The sequence below is a fragment of the Neofelis nebulosa genome, chromosome 4, assembly GCF_028018385.1.
Source record: "Neofelis nebulosa isolate mNeoNeb1 chromosome 4, mNeoNeb1.pri, whole genome shotgun sequence".
NCBI classification, from domain to species: Eukaryota; Metazoa; Chordata; class Mammalia; order Carnivora; family Felidae; genus Neofelis; species Neofelis nebulosa.
Genome location: NC_080785.1, coordinates 141692852 through 141716102, shown reverse-complemented (window position 1 = coordinate 141716102; position 23251 = coordinate 141692852). Strand labels below are relative to the sequence as shown.

The 23251-nt window shown below is 36.6% G+C and overlaps 1 protein-coding gene and 1 long non-coding RNA gene across 7 annotated transcripts in view; one reads left to right on the top strand and one right to left on the bottom strand.

Annotated features, from left to right (window-relative positions):
* The window catches only part of LOC131509973 (uncharacterized), a 60025-nt gene extending 46931 nt beyond the window's left edge, over positions 1-13094 (top strand). For both annotated transcript variants that reach the window (XR_009260836.1, XR_009260835.1), the window contains exon 4: positions 12656-13094. This is a non-coding gene — a long non-coding RNA (uncharacterized LOC131509973). The remainder of the gene's footprint in view (positions 1-12655) is intronic.
* FHIT (fragile histidine triad diadenosine triphosphatase) overlaps positions 1-23251 on the bottom strand; it is a 1415554-nt gene that overhangs the window by 926498 nt on the left and 465805 nt on the right. The window lies entirely within an intron of this gene.

The following is a 23251-nucleotide window of genomic DNA, read 5'->3' as shown; positions in this document are numbered from 1 at the left end:
TATTTATTACCATTTTATTTCCAGATTCTGTAAATATAACCTTAGGTTTTGTTGCAACTTAGTATTAATTTTTTGAATATTAAATACTTAATACTAAAGCATCATCTTATATTATGTATTTTGTCTTTCAAAAGTATAGTTTTACAATTGCATTCAGTGTTATAACTAAGTTACAATTGTTTAAGTCTCCCTTTGTGTTCAAGTAGCTACATTATTAATAATCAGTTTCTTAATAACATTTACTTCTCTGTTACAGAATTTGTAAATCCCATTTCTCTGTTTCCTGGACTAGTGCCTCCTAAATCTTAGTACATGTAAAAATCTCCTATGAACACTGTTAATATAGATTGCTGCCTTCTATCTCCAGAGATTTTGCTTCAGGAGGTTTTGAGTGGACCAGAGAATCTGTCCTTCTAACTAGTTTCCAGATAACACTGTTACTGGACTCAGTACTTCACTTTGAATAGCACTGACCTGGGCTACATCCCTAAGCCATTTCCCCGGTAAAGAAGCCTATGCTTTCTTTTCTCTTGCATATTTGAGAATCTCTTTCTGTTACTTTTCCAAATGAAAGACAACCTGAGTATATTTACCTTTTTTCTGTACACTCTCCCAAACTGTTCCAAGCAAAATTTTGTATTTTTATAAGGTAAACTGGTTTTCTTTGCCCGTGTGCTTGAAGAATTTTTTCTTTATTCTTATAATTAAAAAAAAATTGCCAGCTTGTAATAGAATGGAACCCTTTTCATTAATGTTGCCTAGAGTATGAAAAACCCTTGCAATTTGCATACTGAGGCTTTTCTGCTTTTGTTTTTGTTTTAGCTCAGAAGAGCTTTTATTAATTTTTGATTACCTCTTGTTTTCCAAATTGTTTCTGTCTCAAGAATATCTATAATTCTTAGATTTGGTCCAATGTTTAAGTTGATGATCTCTCTCTGCTATATTTTTAATCTTCTCTATTTCATTAATTTTATTGTCCTTTTCTTCATTTTGAGAATTATCAATTTTTCTTCTATAGTCTATATTTTCTTCTGTATTTTTTAATGCTGATTTCTTTCCAGCTTCTAACACAGATTTTAATTCTGTATGGCATTCTGGTTTCTTTATCATGTTTGCTTCACTAACCTATCTCTTTTTCCAAACTACACTACTTTCTTTTAGCCATCATTTATTCTCTCATTTCTCTTTTTGTTTCCTGAAGTTTCCGAGGATACCAAACTTCTAAACATCTTTTCAAGTTCCTGTGGCAAATCATCCTGAGAGGTCTGTTACTCTGAGTCTCTGAGATACTGTTCTTTTTTCTTGTCCATTATGACTTTTTAAATTTTCAATTTTATCATGAAATAGCCAGCATTTGCCAAGAAAGATATGATGACTGTCTTTACTTATGTGTCACTTAAATCCCCTACAACTGGGTCATCAGTTGGTTTCCAGAATTTCTATCCCAATTCCCAGTCTCTAGCAGCCATCTTGTAGAGTTCCTTGGGATGATATGGAATCTTTTAGCACCACTGCCTAGATCTATGTCCAATCTAAATATAAAAAACATAGGGAGCCTGGGTGCCTCAGTCAGGTAAGCATCCAACTCTTGAGTTCAGCTCAGGTCATGAGTTCACAGTTGGTGACATCGAGCCCTGTACCGGGCTCCATGCTGACAGCAGAGAGCCTGCTTGGGATTCTCCCTCTCCCTCTCTCTCTGCCCCTCATCCACTCACACTGACTGTCTCTATCTCTCTCTCTCCCTCTCTCTCTCTCTCTCTCAAAAATAAAAACAACAACCCACAGTACCCTCTCTACCTTCAGCATAGTTATACTGTTTTAATTAGGACTGATACTAACAAATATATTTCCAAAAATATTACTGTCCCCTCTAGTAGGCAGAACAATACCTTTCCCCAAAGAGGTCTACATCCTAATCCCTAGACTCTGCAAATACATTAGGTTACATGGCAAAGGAGAATTAAGGTTGCTAATCACCTAACTTTAAAATAGAGATATTATCCACTATGACTTAGGTGACTCCAATGTAATCACAAAAGTTCTTATATAGAGAGAGAAAGGTAAAAGACTCAGCCAGAGTGATGTAATAAAAGAAAGACTCAACTAGCCATTTCTGGCTTTGAACAGGGATGAGGGCCACAGGCCAAGGAATGTGGGCAACTTATACAAACTGAAAAAGGCAAAGAAACAAATGACCCCATAGAGACTTGAGAAAGAAATTCAGGCCAACCGACACCTTGATTTTATCTCAGTGAAATCCATTTCAGATTTGTCTTGTTTTGAGCCACTATGTTTGTGGTGACTTATTACAACAGTTATAGGAAGCTAATAAAATGACATGCCAACTACTATTTGTTATCTACATCAATGCAGAGATAAAAATCTGCATTAATAATAATAAGTGCTTCAAAAAAGTACTTACAGGGGTGCCTGGCTGGCTCAGTCAGTTAAGCGGCTGACTTTGGCTCAGGTCATGATCTCAGTCTTCATGAGTTCTAGCCCCACATCAGCACAGAGCCTGCTATCAGCACAGAGCTTGCTTCAGATCCTCTGTTCCTCTCTCTCTGCCCATCCTCCACTTGAATGCTCTCTCTCTCTCTCTCAAAAATAAATAAACATTTTAAAAAAGGAATTATTTTTTTAATTTTTTTTATGTTAATTTATTTTTGAGAGAGACAGAGCAGAGCATGAACGGGGAGGGGCAGAGAGAGAAAGAGACACAGAATCCGAAGCAGACTCCAGGCTCCTAGCTGTCAGCACAGAGCCTGATGTAGGGCTCAAACTCACGACCTGTGAGATCATGACCTGAGCCGAAGTCAGATGCTCATCCAACTGAGCCACCCAGATGCTCCCAAAAAAGGAATTATTTTTCATTTAAATAGGTTGAACCATGACCTATCTATTTTACTTTTGTGCAGCACTACTTTTCTTTGGGAAAAGAATAAAGATCACATTTTTAAATGTTTCTCTTTATCTGGATAGGAAGTAAGTAGGAGCAAGATTTCCATAGGTTTTGATTTGCCCAAGTAGGTATTTCTCTACTTATTGGTCTCTGGAAATCACCATGTTTACTCAAGATTTAACTCAAGAGGTTAAAGTCATAGGTAAATATTAGAGGGAATTGACAAAGGCATATTAAGTTTTAAGGAATCAACTATACTTTCCGAAAAGAAACACATTAGTACAGAGTTGACACAGAACTGCTTTCTGCCTTGCTAGTACTGAAGGCCACAGAGCAGCCAATTCCCTTCTCTTGAACTTGTGCTGCAAAATTTTTCTGCACAGCAGATAAAGGGCCAAAGCAACACAATTTAATGAGTAGCACACACCCATTCATTCATATGTACTAGACCGTAGGCCATCAGGCTTCTTACTGCTCCTCCTCTAAGAATCATCTTATGCTTGCATGCTGGACACAGCTGCTCTGGATACATAGGTCTTTATCTGGACCAACACTGAATAGAGAGAAGGTCCTCTATCAGTAGTCTGAAATAGAGTCTAACATTTCCCACCATTACAACCATCAAACAAGATAAAGACTTTTTATATCTGAGAGGATTAAATCAAAACACAGATAACTGACCTTGGAGATGAGCCATTAGTCTTTGTGAGATAAATAGGAATGCTTGATGGTATTGTTTAATAGAGCTGCAGAGAATACTGAGGAAATTAAGCAGGCTCGTAAGGGAAGGACCAGAAAGCAAATGTGAGAACCATGAGGGCATGGGTAGGACATAGGACACTAAGATGCTGAATTTTCTCTGAGCACGATCTTTCCCTGGTAGAGCTGACTGGTGGGCTACTGAGAATATAGATATTCTCTATAGCATTAGCCACTGTGAACCCAACATGAAAGAAAATGAAAATCATCATAATTCTTTAAAAACAAATATTTTCATTTTCATAGATACCTATGAAACAAGGGGTTAAGAGCATGATCTTTGAAGTCAAACTGTGAAGGTTCAAATCCTGGCCCTGACCCTCACAGAAATGTGATGTGACTTCTTTATGCCTCGTTTCCTGCATCTGTAAACTGGGGACAATACTGTTACCTCACTGGCTACTCGGAAAACATCAGCTATAATGAATGTAAAGTTCAGTCCTAATCCTTTCCTAATCCTAGCACAGTCCTAATCCTTTCTAAGAGGTGAATATAATGGCTGCTCCTGCTAAAGTGAGGCTGCGAAGCATTCTGGGTTAAGAACAGGGCCTTCTGAACAGGACTGTCCAGGGTCTGCCATTTAATAGCTGTATGATCTTGGGTAACTTATTGAAATTCTCTGTGTCTCAGTGTCCTCATCTATAACATTAGAATAATAATTATTATTATCTCAGTGTTACCTTGAGGATTAAATGAGTTAATGTTTGTAAAATATTTAGAAGAGTGTCTGGCACATAGGCGTTTGATAATACATTATTCAGTTCTCTCGGTTTTAAAACAGTGATCATGGGAGGCCAAGGGCTCTATGGTGATACTCTGGGGGTCTGTGTGGTGGAGTGGAGATAAGAAAGGTATGGCCCAGCCTCATTCTCTATTCAAACAGAGTAACTCTATTTTAAATATTGAGCTTTGGGGCAAGATTTTTGTTGAATAAAGGGCCCTGCTGCTTTAAAAGAAAAAACGAAGAAGAAAAGGAAGGAATGAAGGGAAGGATACAGGGAGAGGGAGACAAAGGGAGCAGAGGAGAAAATGAAAGAAAGACACAAACCAGGGTTCTCTACCAAAGTGCCCTCATATAACATAACTAGATCAGTCCTGTTTTTACAAAACATTTCATATTTTTATATGTGCTCTCTAGAGAATTTAACCAGATCATTTTTAAGGTTCCTTTGAGACAGAAAATTCTGTTTCTTAAAAAGTAAATTTTAGTAAATTCAAATTTTAAACACACAACTTCCCAACCTTCTTTAGGGTAAACAAAAATCTCAATAATTCTAATTTAACATGCAAATCATGAATATTCACTACAGTCAAATGAATAATATATCATCCCTGACTTCAAGTGCTTGCCATGGAAAATTGCCGATTTTCTTAAACACGCAGAAATCTGTTTTTAAATTATTTTTTATTATTTTTCCTCCTGTGATGGTTACTCTTCAAAGTTGCTTGGAAAATGTGCCATCTTCAGCATGAAGGAGGTGAAGAAGAAATGATTAAAGCAAAAGATGGTGTCATTAACAAAAGGAAAGAGAGAGTCCATGGATCAGCAGGCTGGGTTCTGGGACACATTTTTTTAAATGTCACCAGATAAAATTTATGATATAAAAGGGAATGTTCCTTAGTCATTCTGAGTATTGTTATCCATATGAATAATAAATCAAAAGGCTCTGTATCCATTTATGGCTGAAATTATGACCTTGGACAGGTTACTGATGTGATTTACTCCACTGATACCAATGAAACAGAAACCCAGTGAAAATACCACTGGATTGACCTCATGTTCTAAGAAATTAGTGAGGCTTGGTAGAACAAACATTTTGAAGGGAAAGTATAGAATTTCAAATATTTATGGCACCATTATATCAGTGAGCTCATTAAGATTTCTTTTAAACAATTACCCTTCAGTGACTGTTACACAGAAAACCCAAGTACATTCAGGCTTCAGAAGATTGTCTGTTTCATAATTTGATGGAAGGACATCACTTGTATTTGCCCCTAAGTTGAATAGAATTATTAATATTTTACCTTTAAAGACTCATGCAGTCATTCCCCTTACATAAAATTTCAAATATGAAAAACCGTAGTGATTAGAAGTATGTACATTGATGATAAAAATTAAGAAGAAATACGAGGAATTGATTATTGCAAAGGATAGGATAACAACTACCTTTAATGTGGTCAAAGAAAGGATTGAGATCAGAGGAGGTTTGCAGGGACTCTTGGAGCACTGGACCTGTCTTGACACGTTTTCACTTATAATTATTCATTAAACTGGACATACATGTCTTATGCACTTTTATTATATTTATTATATTTCACAATTTTATTTAAAATTCTCTATTCTGAGGTGACTCTCCAGCTTATTATATAGGTCATACCTTTTTTTTTATTATGAAATTTATTGTCAAATTTGTTTCCATACAACACCCAGTACTCATCCCAACAGGTGCCCTCAATACCCATCACCCATCACACATAGGTCATACTTTATACTAAAGAAGTATTATTTATCTGAAATTCTAATTTAATTGGGCATCCCATCCTTCATCCTTACCCCAATCAGAATAGCAAAATGAGATTACAAATACTTAAAAAGAAGGCAAAATAAGCCACAGATACAATGCATTCTTAGAAGTCTTGGTTATTCCTGTTTTATATCCTATTAATATGATAAATTTGTGTTTCATGGTTTATGACACCCCTGGGGTTCTTGTATACAGGGACTGTAAACAAAAGTAGGCTACATAGATGCAAATTATAATTTGCTTATAGGAAAGCAAAGAAGCTGACCTTTATAAATACAACCATGCCTAAGAAAAAAGAGCTTGAAGTCAAAATCAAATCTGAAAAAAAATTAATTTGTTCTTTTTTTAAAGCAATGATTTTTCTTTTGTTATATGTACTTGTTTGCACAGGAAAGGAAAAGACAATCAACTAGGTAAAACGGGTGCTACATTGCTCCCTTATACACAAAGAATTACACATCTGTCTAACAATACTAACCACTCTGAAAGATAATTATGGATCAATGCTTTAAAAAATATCCTGAACTGCCTCCAGAAATGGCAAGGAGAATTCAATTAAATTATTTGTAAAAGCCAGAGTCTTTTTTTCCTATCCATCTGCTACTTGAAATGGGATGACCTTTCAAATAGTGCTTGCGGTTCTCAAAGCAAACTCTAAATAAAGAAGTGGAGTGTGGGTTTTTTTTTTTTCCCCTCTCCACCAGGTTCAGCATAGATAGAGTATTTGTACTGACATTCTACACCACTGAAAAGAATGCAGATTTGGCTTCTAGGAACATAAATGAGGCATTTTAGGAATATTAATCAGGTTCTGTCCCATGCCTTCAGTCATGACATTTGCCTTCTACCAGAAAGGTGTGCTGTTTCCAAGATAAGTGTTTGGGAACAAGCAACGGAACGTAATGTACTCCCTGGAGAAAAACTGGAAACCCTAAATCCAAACAAATAAGATAAAGTACACATGTTAGTGAAGAATCCCTTGTTAAGCTGCCTATGGCAGGAGAGCTAATTCAAAAAGGTCAGATATTTAAGTAACAATAGACTCAAAGCAGTCCTTCCAAAGGCCTCCCCATAGGCCTTATATTACCAACTAACAGCTGGTACTATGACACTATTAACAGTAATGCTTTCTTCACCAAGTCTACATACACACTTTTTTCCCTGTTCTGTTGTTCCCCCCCGTCACTCTTAATTTTTAAAACATTTCCAATTTGGTCTTTTGGGTCATTTTTTTTTTAATCCAAAATTTAAAAAAACAACCAATGTATTTCTCTTGAGAAAAGTACAGCAAGCACTTTTCAAAAAGTTCAAAAAATACAGAAAAATATAAAAACCTGTTACCTTATCATCCACAGAAAACCACTGCAAACAGTCTGGTGTGTCTACTTCCATTCATTTTAATGCATGAATATATCACAAAATTAGGTCATGGTACGTAACAACTGGAATCTAACACACTGATCAAGTGTTTTATACATAACTTTCTATACCATCAGTGGAAATTCACACCATCATACATAAATGTTCATTATAATGTTATAATTGTGTAGGTGTGAATGTGTGTGTAAATAGCTGTAATATAACTTATAAGTGAATTTAGCTTTTTTCATTGTTATATACAAAGCTGTAATGAAATAAACATCTTATTTCCTTAGCATTACTTTCTAGAAGTAGTATGGCTGGACAGGAAAGCATTCTGATAATGGATATTATCAAAGTTATTAAGTTAATATGGCCAAGCTGCCCTCCAGCAAGTTTAACAAGTTATGCACATACTCTGGACAATACCCTACAGTCTGTACAATATTGAGACGTATCAATTTTGGGGACAATTGTCAGTCTGAGCAAAAAACCATTATTGCTCTTATTATCTTTGCTTTAATAACTAATAAGCTGAAAGTTTTACTGGTGTTTTGTTTCACCTCCTTAGTAAATTGCCATTGAAACATTTTGCCCACTTTTTAATGTGGTAAAAGCACTGTCTTAAAACACAATACTGTAGTGATTTTTTATATACTTTTTTAGTTTATTATTTTGAGAGAGAGAGAGAGAGGGAGGGAGAGAGAGAGAGAGAGCGCGCACACACAAGTCGGAGAGAGGCAGAGAGAGATGGGGGGGTGGGGAGAGAATCCTAAGCAGGCTCTGCACTGTTAGTCTGGAACCCGATGCAGGGCTTGAACTTACAAAATGTGAGATCATGACCTGAGCTGAAGTCAGATGCTTAACCGACTGAGCCACTCAGTCACCCCTACAATACTGTAAAGATTTAGCACACATACATATGTATATGAGATCAGAAAAACATGCTACAGATAATAAATAATTATTTTAATTGTAAAAAATAGCATAATACACAAAAACACAAACATATGTATCAACACATATGTTTCTGTTTAATAAATTAAATAAACATATACAACATATAAAATAAATCAGTACTTTCCCCTTGCCCTATGGCCAATCCCATTTTCCCACTGTAATAAAAAGAAGTACTTGTTTATGCTTCCACAGTTTCTCTAGCTTTATCCAAATATATACAAACACATAACTGTATATAGAGCTATTCTTTTCTTTTTCATTTAAATGAGCTCAATACTTTCCCAATCGCTCCAGTCAAAAGATTATTCACCAGCTGCATCATGGACACAACTGGACATCACATATAGATCTACCTAATTATTTTTATTCGTTGCATATTATTCCACTCTACAATTATAAATATGGTCAACAATGTCCCTATTAATGAGCTTCTTGATTGGTTTCTCTTGCTTTGTTTTGTTTTTTCCACTAAAACAATGCAGCACATATCTTTGAATATACATTTTTATACAATAGATTAAAGATTCCCAATAGGTATGGTGTCAAAGAACAGGCATACCATTAATTTTGATAGATAATGCCAGATTTATCAGAATATGACAATGTCCTACTGTCTCATTATGATTTGATTTGTATTTCTATGATGACTGCTAATGAGGCTGAGCAGATCTCCATTGTGAATTACCAATTAATATCTTCAGCCATTGTTTCAAATATAATGTAAAACTTAATCTCATAGGCGTATAGGATTTCTTAGTTTTCTAATATTTCTATTGTTTATATCTTTAATTCATCTAAAATTTATCTTTTAAATTTTTATGGTGAGAAATAGGGGTCTATCATTCACAACTTACATATGAAAAGTCAACTTTAATCTCATTTTTTATGGAAACATACATTTCCCACTGGGGGGAAAAACACTTTTACTAACTATTTAGCTCATTATTATATATACTTGGATCTGCTTCTGACTTTTTTCTATTCCATTGTCAATTTTTCTCATGGCCAATAACATGCTGTTTTAAAGCAGCAACTGTATATTAAGTTTTAATGTCTAGAAAAAAGAGCAAAAATAAAAATCTTTTGCAATTGTGACTGGAATCATTGACATATGCATTATTTTAGAAAGGAATGACATTTTAGAATAGGAAATATTAGGGAGTATAGTTTGATGATTTCCTTTAATAATGAATGTGTTACTAAAGATTTTATATTTTTGGTTTACATAAATGAAATTTTTCTATTTCTTTGCAACTGGTTATTAAAGGTATAAATAAGCTTTGATTTTAATATATTTACCTTGTGGCCTTCCAGCTTACATGTTTTCTGTAACAGTCTTAACTTTTTTAGGAATATAATCATATCATCTGAAAATGAAGACAACTCTGTTTAACATTTTCCAATATTTATTTTCCCTAATTTTATTGTTTAATTCATCATGTAGAACCTGCAACACAGTGTTAAGTAACAGTGTTCACAGTATTCCTCTGCATTTTTCCTGGTTTTAATAGGAATGGCTTTTATATTTCACTGATTAATGTAATGTTACGATAGGTTTTTGTGAATACATTTTATTCTGTTTAATTAACTTGCTTCAATGCCCATTTTATTTTGAAAGTTACTCAAAATTTCTTTAGCAATAAATTTTAGCAAATTCCTTTTTGGTATGTGTACTGGGTTGAAATTTATGGCCACCTGGAATCTCAGGTGACTTTATTTTGCAATGGAGTCTTGGCAGATGTACTTACTTAAGAAAAGGCCATACTGGATTAAGGTGGGCCCTGATCCAGTGGATGCTATCCCCCAAAGAAGAGAAAATAGAGGCACAAACAGACACACAGGGAGAACTCCATGTAATGACAAAGGCAGAGATTGAAGTGGTACATCTATATGTCAAGGAACACCAAGGAGTGACAGCAGCCACTTGAAATTAGGAAGGGGCAAGAAAAAATAATCCCTTACAAACTTTGAAGAGAGCATTATCCTGTTGGCACCTTGGTTTGGGACACGTAGCATCCAGAACTGCAACTGAAAAAATTTCTGTTGTCGTAAGCTACCTAGTTTGGTGATTTGTTTATAGCAGCCCTAAGAAACTAACATAGCATGTATTGATATAATCATATCATGTTTATCTTTTAATTTGCTGATGCGTTGCATGGTGTGTGTGGATAAATATCCAATTTTGAACCAGTTTGTAATTTTTGAAAAAAACCCTATTTCAAACATTTCATATTTTCATAAGCAGATGGATTTAAGTTGCTATTTTAAAAATTATATACTTATACATACAAAAATGAAATTGGTATAAAATATGTTTTTAGAGCTTTCAATATCAGGTTTTGATACCAAGTTAGGTTTAGATTTGTACAATTACTTGAGGCACCTTCCCTCTTTCTCTATAGTCTTGAACTGTTTAATAACCATAAGGAGTAACTGTTTTAAAGCTTAAATTTAAGTTAGCTGTAAAACCATCTGGGCCTGGGGCCTTTTTTTTTTTTGTGGGACATCTTTAATAATCTTCCACTTTTTTCTCTGATTATTGTTATTAAAATATTTTAACTTTTCTTACGTTAATATTGATCATATATATGTTCCTAAAGAATCACTATTTCTTCTAGATTTTCAAATAAATGACTACAGAATTTTTTTTTTTCAAACATGTGGTAGTACCAGTATTGACTGGTAGAGTTGACCAGGAAGTTAGGAGGATACATACCCTTTTCTTCCCATACTACTACATGAGGATTCAGTCAAAAGGGGACAATCCTCAAAGAAAGAAAAGAATTATTCAGTCAAGCATATAGAAGTAGCTCTTATCACTCATAAGAACTTCTAAACAAACCCATAGAAAATGTTTTCATCTGAATCATCAGATGCATATCACAATACAATTTGGATAGTTCGTCCTCAAGTTATTTGATACTCTCCTGGAGTCTTAGCAAAGCTATGCAGAAATTTTCTTGACATTTACATTAAGCTACAATAAAGTTCCCATTTTTTGAAACACTTGACAAAATAAAAAAAAAAGAATTATTCTTTCCTCACACCTGCACACATTTAAAAATATCTCCAACTTTTCTAAGAAACAATTTTCTCCACAACTCTCCCAGACTTCATACTCATATCCTTTTATTCATAGCAGATGGAGGAAATTAGAGTAACATATTTGCTCTAAAATCATTAGTGTTGCCTCAGCACTTCCAATCTAAAATAGCATTTCAAGGGGTTATTGTTACGTGGATCAAGAGTTTGCTCTAGGCACAAAGAGACATAAAAACCAATTTGAAACTTTTTTTTTTGCAATGAGCTTTTGCATCTTAATTTCTGCAACAATGTTCTAGTTCGATTTTAAACACAAATCAAATAGGAGGATAGAGTGCCCTGATTCACTCATGGGTCATACTTTGTTCATTGGCCAGTCCTCTGAGAAATCATGATAGCTGCTTCTGGAAAGCAATATTCTCAAAACTGACCACCAACTGCTAGGTAGTCTGGAAGACTGGCAATATATTCATTTTTACATCTCAGATATCGGCTTGCCCCTTCGCCTCCTGAAATGCCTAAAAGGAAATGTGGTAATGAACCAGCAGATGACAGCCATTCTGTCCAAGACCTAAACAATCCCTGGCTTAAGAATGAACCAATCTTGGGGCACCTGAATGGCTCAGTTGGTTAAGTGTCCAACTCTTGATTTCGACACTGGTCATGCATGATCTCATGGTTCGTGAGATTGAACCCTGCGCTGGGCTCAGGGCTGACCGTGCAGAGTCTGCTTTGCATTCTCTCTCTTTGCCCCTCCCCTGCTCATGCTCTCTCTCAAAATAAATAAACAAGCTTTTTATTTAAAAAAAATGAACCAATCAGAAAGTGTTTGTTTAGCATATACTGTATTAAGTCCACCATAAAAAAACTGTTTTTAAGTTTTAGATACTACACACCTGGAAAATGTAATCTTGTGTAGGCATAAAAGCAGTCACAGAGAATGATACCAGATATCTCTACACTGCACAATTTTCAAAACACTTTCATGACATGCTTGTAGGTTATCCTCATAAATCTGTAATGAATGCAGGATTAAAGAAGAATACATGAACATACTAGTCAAGAGATTAAAGTGGCTTTAAAGATCATCAATAAACCTCTTTTACAGATAAGAAAATGGAGACCAAAGGGAAATGAGGACCTTCACCTTCTTGCACAGCCATCCTGTAGGGCTAATAAAGTGAATGCTGGTCACTGCAAGAGTCATGAAAAAGAGCCATAAAAATAAGACAAGAAAGAGAAACATGATCTCCCTTCCAGAGAAAATCAATTTTAAAACTCATAGTTTCCAGTAAATATGTGCAAGCCTTGAAGAACATATTCATGTAGTTGTAAAGACTATACACACTTACACACAAAAAATTCACTACATAACTATTGAAAAGAGCCTGAATATTCTACAGTTCAATTCAGAAGGTATTCATGCATTTCCTATATACACACCCTTGACTCACCTCTACTTTCGAACCCTAGCAAGACCTAGCTGATTATCTTAATATCGTGACCCCTCTATTATACAATAAAGTATTAAAATAATCTTTCCTTTAAATGAAAATATATTAGAAGTATGTATTTTTTGTGACAGCATTCTCAAAAGTATATCTCAACAATGCATAGGCCAGTGTCCTAATATCTTTTATTCAACAGACAATAGCCATTTTCCACAACTCAATCCAGGATATTTCTAAAAATCTAAATCTAGGATATTATAATTCAAGTAAGGGACTGCATTATAGAAAAGTGCAAAAGGAAAAACATTAAACGTGGAATCATTATTTTAAAAGGAAGAAATTTACAGCAGTGGTGAAAGATCATATCAGGGTTAGAGGACAGATCTCTGTGTTAGAATCAACACTTTATTGTCAGAATGCACAATAATAGCCTCGACATTTTCAAACTGCTTTTAGTCACCTTTTAAATGTCTCAGAATAGAGAATATAAAACACAATGTCTGACGCACAATGGAAAGTTCTAGGATTCTCCTGAAAAAAAGGAAGAACAAACATCTCTATTTCCATCCCGGATCTGCACAATATATGCTTGCATCCCATTTGCTCTGATTCATTTACATTTTGCTGAATTCTGTTTTTGTGCGTTTTCATCTTTCAAAAGATTTTTTAAAAATTAACAACAACAAAAAGCCCTCAAAAGACGCTTTCAGATAAAATCGTAAAGAAAATAAGTACATGAATTAGTGAAACAACATCCAAGTTTTTACAAATGTGGCAGTTACATCTTTTCTCATGTTGTCCGAGAATTAATTGCACGGCTGAAATTAGACCTCAGCACGCTCCATGCAGATAGGAGCCCAAGCTGGAAGCTAACTCTTTGAATAGTAATACTGCCTCCTGATTCTTCTCACATGGCTACATTTTTGACATTTCCTTCAATATTCTATCCAGTTGCAGTATGACTATGACAACAGATTCGGTAGGTATGACTGGCACATCCACGGTGAGTGGCAGGGAATGGCAGTAGCCAACAAGTCCCCTTAGTGGCTCCAGAAAAGCTCACAGGCTTTCTGCAAACCTTATGCATACATGCATTAAGTAAGGGATATAAAAGATGGAAACTGTATGACAATTTTAATTACCTGACAGACAGTTCCATGACCTACTAGAACTTTAAAATGGCAAAGCCTCTGACACACAGGAGACAAACAAGCTTATTTTCTCTCCCTGCCTCTCAGTCTCCTTAAATGTTTATATGAGGGTTTTATACATGGATGGAGATAACCTTAATATAGTATTTATATTAATCTATCCAAGGACAAATTACAAATGGCTAAATTTGACTACAATGGAATTTTCTTGGTTATTTTTAATTGGACTCAAATCACCTCTCTGGGCTCTAGAAGTTTCTCCCAGACCCCTGGAGATGTCAGGTGTCACTAATCAGAGTTAGCCCATCTTGTAGTCAGTGCCACCCAATGTTCTGCCCGCAAAGTAGCAATTAGAGTGAAGTCTCGTCTGGAAATGTCAATTACTGCTCTTTGTCTTCCTGTTGAAAGTCTCCTTAATTTAAGAATGCTATATCATTTTTACCCCATCAAATTAGAAAATATTTAAAATAACACTCATAGCTGGCAAGAGTGTAGGGAAAGAAGCATGCCCAAAGATGCTGGTGAAAATGTAAAATGGAACAACTTTTATGGAAAATGATCTAACAACATATATTGTGACATTTTTGTCCTACTATATTTACTGATATTATTTGGGGAACATTGTTCCATATCTCTAAACAGTCTTAAAACCAGAGTTTTTAAGACCTGTATAGCATTTTGCTATATAAATATACTATAATATACTATAGTATTTCATTGTTTCCACACGTGTCAACATTTTAGTTTTCAATTTTGGTTATTATAAACAATGCTAGAGAGAACATCTTTATAAGTATATTTTTCAATTGCATTCTGTTTTTGCCTTAGGATAGATTCTTGGAAATAGAAATACAGCTGTTAGCAAGTTTACCTTCAAGTATAATTTTGTCCTAGCAACTACAGAACTGCAATTAGCAAACCTATTCCTAAACTAGAATTCCAGTTGATCGTTATTTACAGGGAGGAAAATACATGGTGATAAAAGTGACCCTGCTTATTTAGACAGCCTTGAGAATGGGTAATTCCTCCAAGGAAACCAAATCAGACAACATGTATGAATGAGTAACCATTAACTCAAAAAGGACAAATCAGGTCCTACAAAAGGACATTCATTTCAATCAAAGGCACAGACTGCCAAGTTAACTGCCGTCTGTCCTAGAGCAAAGATCCCTTTCCCAATTCCTTAGTATGTAAGATCTCTCTCTCTCTGAACACATTCTTACTATCACTGGTTTGCATTAATTTCCCTCTTTTGAAGACTAATAAACAACCCAAGTTCTAAAACTGAAAAGTCAGAATGTGGTGAAACATTTTTTTGGTGGCCAAACCTGCCCTCCCTGATGGCGTAAGGGTGGGGGTGGAGGACATTGTCAACTAGAAGCTGTTCTAAAGGAAGATATGACTGACCCTTAAATTAAAAATCCAGCTTTCAGAAGCCAGTAAATAATAACATACCACTTTTCAACCTATCGTACTGGAAAATATTTAAAATGATAACATTCATGGTTGGCAAGGGAACAGTATCCCAAAGCATATCCCTTGGAAAAATATTTTCATGATCAAATGAGTTTAGGAAAGACTGAGAACTGAGAAAGTTCAAGTTGAACATTTAATGTGCTGTTACAAACTGTGCATCTCCAAAGGGACTAGAGCAAGCAACATTTCTAAACTTATTTAACTACCAAATTCTTCTTGCTTTATGTTGCCTTTTGTTTTTGGCTGCTGGGTTTCTGTCGAGTCTCCCAGGGGACAGCATTCTTTGGAACATCTTTAGTAAAGGTTTCCCCAAGCCGTCAGTTCTCAAACATTTTAGTCTCAAGATTCATTCACACTCTTAAAAATTATTAAAGGCCCCAAAGAGCTTTTGTGTATGTAGGTCCTATCTACAGATATTTACCGTATTAGAAATTAAAACAAAACTTTTTAAAAAACCCTACTAATTTATTTTAAAATAACAATAATAAACCTATTACATATACACATATATGATATATTTTCTAAGACAAACAAACAAAAGGAACTAGTGGGAAGAGTGGCATTGTTTCAGAGTATTGAAAGTCTTTTTAATGTTTGGCTTAATAGAAGACCAGTAGATTCTTATATCTGCTGCTGTATTGTGTTGTGATACACTATTTGGTTGAAGTAGGTCAAAATCCAGGGGTATTTTAATAGCCTTTTCAAAGAACTATGTATATTTTTCTTGCATGCTGCATCAAGATGTGACAAATGGGAGTGACTTCACCAAGATGGCAAAAGAGGTTATTCCTGACTTCCCTTCCCCTCATTAGACAAACAACTAACATCTATTCAAGAATAAGATGCCCCTCAAAGAATCTTAGGACCCAAGAATAAGATACCCCTCAAAGAATCTTAGGGCAGAAGCCCACCCTGCGCCACAAAGACAAAGACAGAGAGTATTCGAAGAATAAAAAGAGAAGCTACCTGTTACTTGCATTGCCCTTCCCCCTAGCCAGCACAGCACCATGGCTAGAGAGGTCTCCCCTGAGCCTCCAGTTCCTCCAGAGTGAGAAGACAACACAGGGAAGACAGCCAGCTCCACGCCCTCCTCAGCACTGTGGGTACTTTGTGGGAAACTCCTACTCTGATTTCACCCTGTGGAAAGTGCAGAGGCATCTGCAGGGTTCAACCACTGGGAATCTGACTGTGACAGATAAGGGAGAGGGGTTTGCAACAGCCAGCACATGAATCTTGGCAGATAGAGTGCACGCCTGCAGTGTCCAAGCGGTAATGCCACGGGAAGCTTTCCTCATCTGCATAACCACATTGGGTGTGCCTTCTGACCTGGGGAAACTCAGTGGGGAGCAGATCTGCCTGATTTGGATCCTCAAAAAAGTGTTGCCAGCCCTGGAGCCCAGTTCACCTTGCAAGGTGCTGAGTCACGGCTCCACCCTCTGCTGAGAGTGCCTTTTGGCCCCATCTGACCAGAAGCGCTGGTGACAACTCCTGGAAGCTGGGTGGTTTAGCAGTGCTGGGGCCAAGAGGTGGGAAAACAGAGATCATCCCCAGAGCAAAGTCTCTACTAGGCAGGAAGGTTTCCCATACTATGCACAGACAGGGGGATTAAATTATAACTAAGATTGAGGGTAGCTCCCAGCTCCTCCAAAGTGGGGAACCTGTTTGGGAAACTGAAAACAGTTTACTATGTCAGCCCCTCCCTCTCCCGAGCTGGCTGAAACATAGCGCCACCCACTGTGGAGACTGTGAAGAGTGTCTTCCAGTTTCATCTGACCAGAAGTTCTGGTGAAAGGACCTGAAAGCTGTGGAGATCAGTAGTACTGGCTCCGAGAGGAGACAGAGCCCATAGTTTGCAGTACAAGCCAGCAGTTCCGTTTGGCCAGAAACTAGGGGTGCTGGTTGGTTTGAATTAAGACAATAAAGAACTTGACTAGTTTTAGAGTTGCTTCTCCCACTGTGCCTGGGCAGGGAATATAATTCACAACCTTACAATAGAGTCTTCTGCCTGTGCAACCAGGGAACCTAACCAGACCAAACAGGAAGCTGTGTAGCCCACTCAACAGCACTATCTAAGCACTTGAACAGAGAGCACAACCCATGGCTTCCCCCATCTACAGAGCAAAGCTGGTGGCCTCCTTGACCAGGGAATTCAGTATACACTCAGGCCTGACAAAAGCACTAAAATACTTAGACATAAATTTAACTAAAGAGGGGAAAGATCTTTATTCTGAAAACTTTAAGACATTAACAAAACATTCAAAGAAGGCACAAATATATGGAAAAGTATTCCATGTTTATGCACTGAAAAAATTAATATTGTTAAAATGTCAGTAGGAACAAAAGTCATCTATGGATACAATGCAATCTCTATCAAGATTTCAATGGCCTTTTTTTTAGAAGTTAAAAAAAAACTCTTAAAATTTATATGGAACCACAAAAGACCCCTAAAAGCCAAAATCCTGAGAAAGAAGAACAAAATAGGAGGCATCACACTTCCTGATTTCAAGCTATACTATAAAGCCATAGTCATCAAAATAATATGATACTGTCACAAAAACAAGTAGACCAGTGAAACAGAATCAAGAGCCCAGAAATAAACCTGAGTATACATAATCAACTAATATTTAACAAGAGAGCCAAGCATACTCAATGAAGAAAAGATAGTCTCTTCAATAAATGGTACTGGGATAATTGGGTATGTACATGTAGAATAGAACTGGACCCTTTTAGTTTACATTAAACCAAAAAGCTTCCATCCAAAAGAAGAAACAATCAACACAATGAAAAGACAACCTATAGAAAGGGAAAAATATATGTAAACCATATCCGATAAGGGACTAATACCCAAAACATATAAAGAACTCATACAACTCAATAGCAAGAAGAAGAAGGAGGAGAAGAACAACAACAAATTAAAAATGGACAAAGAACCTGAATAAACACTTTTTTTCTAGAGAAGATATACAAATAGCCAACAGGTACATGAAAAGATGGAAAAGATGTTTAACATCACTAGTCATTAGGAAAATGCAAGTTAAAACCACAATGAGATATTACCTACTCCTGTTAGAATGGCCATCATCAAAAAGACAAGAGATAACAAATGCTGATGGGGATGTGGAGGAAAGAGAGCCCTAGTGCAGTGTTGGTGGGATTATAAGTTGGTACAGTTACTATAGAAAACAGTATGGACAATCTTCAAAAAATTTAAAATAGAACTATCATGTGATCTAGCAATTACACTACTGGGAATATATCCAAAGACATCAAAAACACTCATTCAAAAAGATATCTGCACCTACATGTTCATAGCAGCATTATTTACAATAGCCAAGACATGGAAACAACCTAGATGTCTATCAGTGGATGAACAGATAAAGAAGTTATAAGATAGATAGATAGATACACACACACGCAAATACATACACACACCACACACACATATGCAATGGAATATTATTCAGCCATCAAAAATGAAGAAATTTTATTATTTGTGACAATATAGATGGATCCTGCAGGTATTATGCTAAGAGAAATAAGTCAGACAGAAGACAAATACTGTATGATCTCACTTATTGTGGAATCTAAAAAAACAAAAAGAAAAGGAAAGAGAGAGAGATCAAACTTGTAGTTAACAGAGGCAGGGGATAGGGAGAGGGGGTATTGGAGGAAAGTAGTCAAAAGGTACAAACCACCAGTTATAAGGTAAATAAATACTAGTGATATAATGTACAATATGATGATTATAACACTACTGTATGATGCACAGGAAGGGTGTTAAGAAGGTAAATCCTAAGACTTCTCATCATAAGGAGAAAATGGATGCTAGCTGAACCTGTTGTGGTAATCATTTCATAATATATGTAAATCAAATTATCATGTTGTGCATCATAAACTTATACAGTCATGTCTGTCAGTTATTTCTCAATAAATCTGAAAAAAATGTTGAGTGTGTTGGTGGGGGGTACCTTCCTGTGTCTGCCAATATCTTTTAAGGAAAAGTTATTTTATTCAACATCATGAATAGATGTTATCCATGCCTTTGCTAATATTTTTCTGTATAGCTAGACTAGAAAAGCCAGATCCAAGTATACTAAAGAAGTAGCAAAAATTCATATGACAGCCCAGTAAATGAATAAGAGAACAAAACCATGGAGCATTAGAGCTAAAAAACAATATAAGTAGAGATCCTATAATGTGGAATTGGAGGACAGAGATTTTTAAAAGGAGAAGGAAATATAAGTAACACATTGAAAAAAAAAACTCTTGAAACACCAAGTGTGATCTAAAGACAGCATATTTTTTTAATTTTTTTTAATGTTTATTTATTTTTGAGACACAGAGAGACAGAGCATGAATGGGGGAGGGTCAGAGAGAGGGAGACACAGAATCTGAAACAGGCTCCAGGCTCTGAGCTGTCAGCACAGAGTCCGATGCGGGGCTCGAACTCACGGACCGTGAGATCATGACCTGAGCTGAAGTCGGCCGCTTAACCGACTGAGCCACCCAGGCGCCCCTAAAGACAGCATATTAACTGGAATTATAACTAACTGAACATTGAAGAAACATTGTCTTTGTCTTTTCTTTATTTTCTGTGAATTTGAAAGATTCACTGAGATGGATAGTTGGATGATTCCAGGGATTTTAACGGATATGGCTCCTGCAGGTTTAAAAGCACACATATTGATCCCTCTGTAAGAGTGCCCATGCCAGGACCTGCCAGGGTGCCACATAATCTTGAATCTAAGAAGAAAACATCTCACAGGGTGCCTGGGTGGCTCAGTTGGTTAAACATCCAACTCAGTTTCGGCTCAGGTCATGATCTCACAACTCGTGAGTTTGAACCTCACACCGGGCTCTGTGCTGACAGCATGGAGCCTGCTTGGGATTCTCTCTCTCTCCCTCTCTCTGTCCCTCCCCTGCTGGAGCATTCTTTCTGTCTGTCTGTCTGTCTGCCTCTCAAAATAAATAAGTAAACAAAACAAAAAAAAAGGGGAAAACATCTGTAATAAAATATCTCAACCTTGTGGAGAAAACTAGAGATGTTTTTAGTTCATGATCCTTTGAAAATTCAAAATAAAAAAAAAAAAGAATTATTCTCCTCTTCCATCCTTGTCTCATCTCTCATCAAACAGTTTGATTTTTGTTTGCTGAGAGGAAAGTAGCTACCTTAAACTAAATGTCAGTGAAAACGAAAGCAGTATTTACCCCAGCATAGTGCAGTTATACTGATTGTATAATGGGTTGAGACTTTGGGGACGTGGGAATCTTGAAGACCAGAGGGTAAATTGTGGTAGGCAGAATAATGCTCCACTCTAAGATGTCTATGTCCTAATCCCTAGAAACCGTGAATAGGTTGCATGGCCTGATGATCTCTTACTAGAGGTTGGGCAAAAGAGTTTTACAACAAGAGAAATCTCATTCACTTTCTTAAGACTCTGAATTTCATTTCAAAACCCCAGGTACTTCCTTCCTCAATTCGTTCCTATTTATGATTACAATCTCCTTTTTTTTTAAGTTTATTTATTTTGAGAGAAAGAGAGAGAGCATATGAACATATGTGTGAGCAGGAGAGGGGCAGAAGGAGAGGGAGAGGGAGAGAATCCTAAGTAGGCTTTGAGCTGTCAGGGCAGAGCCTGACAGAGGTCTCAATCTCACGAACCATGAGATCATGACCTGAACCGAGATCAAGAGTCAGATGCTTAACCGACTGAGCCACCCAAGCACCCCTCATGATTACAGTCTCTTGAAGGTTTTGGTCAGCTTTAGCATGGTGTCCCCTGAAAGGAAGAGCTCTGAGGCTCTGGACTATATTCTAGATCCTTCCTGCCTGAAATGTGCCTCCTGGATCGGCAACATTAACTTACCATTGTTGGTTGGAAATGAAGAATCTCAGGCCTTAACACAAACTAACGTACCAGATTCATTTGCATGCTGAAGTTTGAAAACACTGCTTTAGGCAGTATTTCCTGGGCCACAGAAATCTCATAAGATTGTCCACAGTTCCTTGACTAATGGTGTCGATGCTAACTGTAATTGTGGTGGTGGTGGATGTTGTCATTGTGATTATGATAATGATGGTTATAATGGTGGTGTATGTGATAGGGGTGGTTGTGATAGTGTGGACAGTTTTGGTGGTAATTATGTAGGGCAAATGTCTACAGTCAGAAAGTGTTTTCTCCAATATGGCAGACATCCACTGACCTTGCCTACCTTTTTAAACTTAGCACCTAGCACAATCCTTGGCCTATAGAATGAAGTTAATAAATATTTGTTAAGTGAAAAGAAGGTTAAGAAAAGGACCTATATGTACAATCGGCCACAAAATTCTGGAAACCACATCCTTCCCCTACTCCTCTAAGACAAAATTTTTTTAAAATATTCTACATAAATCCATCCAACCATCTGTCCACGCATTCACTCATCCACTCAGTCATCTATCTATGGACTTCATTCATTCATGTACTCAATAAGCATTTATTTGAGAATTTACTGTTGTGTTAGATTCTGGGGACTTAACGTCACTCCTCATACAAATCAAAACCACACCGACATACCATCTCACGCTGGTCAGAGCAGCTAAAATGAACAAACCAGGAGACTATAGGTGCTGGTGAGGATGTGGAAAAATGGGAACCCTCTTGCACTGTTGGTGGGAATGCAAACTGGTGCAGATGCTCTGGAAAACAGTGTGGATGTTCCTCAAAAAATTAAAAATAGATCTACCCTATGACCCAGCAATAGCACTGCTAGGAATTTGCCCAAGGGATACAGGAGTGCTGATTCATAGGGGCACATGTACCCCAATGTTTCCAGCAGGACTTTCAACAATCACCAAATTACAGAAAGAGCCTAAATGTCCATCAACGGACGAATGGATAAAGAAAATGCGGTTTATATATACAATGTAATACTACTTGGCAATGAGAAAGAATGAAATCTGGCCATTTGCAACAACATGGATGGAACTGGAGGGTATTTTACTAAGTGAAACAAGTCAGGCAGAGAAAGTCAGGCAGATACCATATGTTTTCACTCATATGTGGATCCTGAGAAGCTTAACAGAAGACCATGGGGAAGGGAAAGGGGGAGAAAAAAGTTACAGAGAGGGATGAAGGCAAACTGTAAGAGACTCTTAAATACTGAGAACAAACTGAGGGTTGATGGGGAGTAAGGGGGTGAGGGAGAAGGGAATGTGGGTGATGGGCATTGAGGAGGGCATTTGTTGGGATGAGCACTGGGTGTTGTATGGAAACCAATTTGAAAATAAATTATATTTAATATAAAATAAATGATGAAAAGGACACAATTCTGCCTCAAGGAACCCAAAGTCTTGGAAAGAAATACTGACAATGATAATGAAGTGTAAGATTCAGAGATATATAGGGAAGGGCAGTATAGAGTTACTGAGGAGAAGATAATCAAAACCTGGATTTAGGGGCTGGGAGTAAAAGATTTGAAGGGTAAATAGACTTTACTAAAAATAGGAGAGACAATGGCATTCTAGGGAGATGGGAAATCCTGAGTTATTTTTATGTGTTTGGATAGCTTTTGACATTCTGAGCCTTATAATGTCTATCAAGTTTGGGGTAAGAAATAAGGAATATGACAAATGGAGTTGGCCCA